This window comes from Elephantulus edwardii, unplaced genomic scaffold (genome assembly GCF_000299155.1).
Source record: "Elephantulus edwardii isolate Elephantulus edwardi_28Jun2011 unplaced genomic scaffold, EleEdw1.0 scaffold00209, whole genome shotgun sequence".
Taxonomy (NCBI): domain Eukaryota; kingdom Metazoa; phylum Chordata; class Mammalia; order Macroscelidea; family Macroscelididae; genus Elephantulus; species Elephantulus edwardii.
This window is the reverse complement of record NW_006399959.1, coordinates 3,518,080-3,519,259: the sequence shown is the minus strand read 5'-3', so window position 1 is coordinate 3,519,259 and position 1,180 is coordinate 3,518,080.

Genomic DNA, 1,180 nt, shown 5'->3' with positions numbered 1-1,180 from the left:
AAATAGGAAAGATTTGGTGTGAATAACAGTGTATATAAATTTTGTAAATAAACCAGTTTAAAATAAAATTTTTTAAAGAAGAAAAGAAATGTGCAGAAAGCTGGAATTGGCAAGTAAAAAGGGAAGAATTCGCTCTGAATTTCTCAGGCTGAGAGAACAGAAAAACAAATTTAAGCTTTGAGTCACAATATCGAAAGATGCTATAGGCAATATATTGAATAACTCAACAAGCATCAAAAAAGATGGAGGGAACACACAGAATCACTGTACCAAAAAGAACTGACTGATGAACGGGTAAACTGTGCAACAATGATTGAATGAAAAGATAATTTTTCTGTAAATATTCATTAAAATAACAATTAAAATAAAATTTTATTTTAAAGAAATAATTGACTGACACGGAAAAATTTCGGGAAGTACCATATGAGCAGGATCCGATGGTAATGAAGGAGGAAGTAAAAGCTACAATGAAAGCTTGGGCAAAAATAAGGCCCCAGGAATCAATGGGAATTGACTTATTTCAATTAACAGATGCAGCCCTGGAAGTGCTAACTATTCTATGCCAGGAAATTTGGAAGACAGTAGTCTGGCCAATGGATTGGAGGAGGTCAATATTTATTCCCATTCCCAAGAAAAGTGATCCAACAGAATGTGGAAACTGTTGAACAATATCATTAATATCACATGCAAGCAGAATACACTAAAGACCATTTAAAAATGGCTCAATCAGTGCATAAATAGAGAACAGCTAGAAGTTTAGCCAGGATTTAGAAGAGGCTACAGCACCATGGATATCATTTCTGATGTCAGATGAATCCTGGCTGAAAGTAGAGAATACCAGAAGAAAGTCTATGTATGCTTTATTGACTATGCAAAAATATTTGACTGTGTAGATCATAGCACATTATGGCTAACATTGAGAAGAATATAAATCCCAGAGCACTTAATTGTGCTCATATAAAACCTAAACCTAGAATAGGATATTTTTGTGTAAACAGAACAAGGGAACAATGTTGTTGTTGTTATGTGCCGTCAAGTCGCTTGCAACTCTTTAGCAACCCTATGTACAACAGCCCTAAACTCTGTTCTGTCCTGTGCCAATCGCACCGTCTCTGACACTCCAATCCAGATTACCCCAGTCACTGAATCAATCCACCTCATAGAGGGCCTTCCCCTCCTG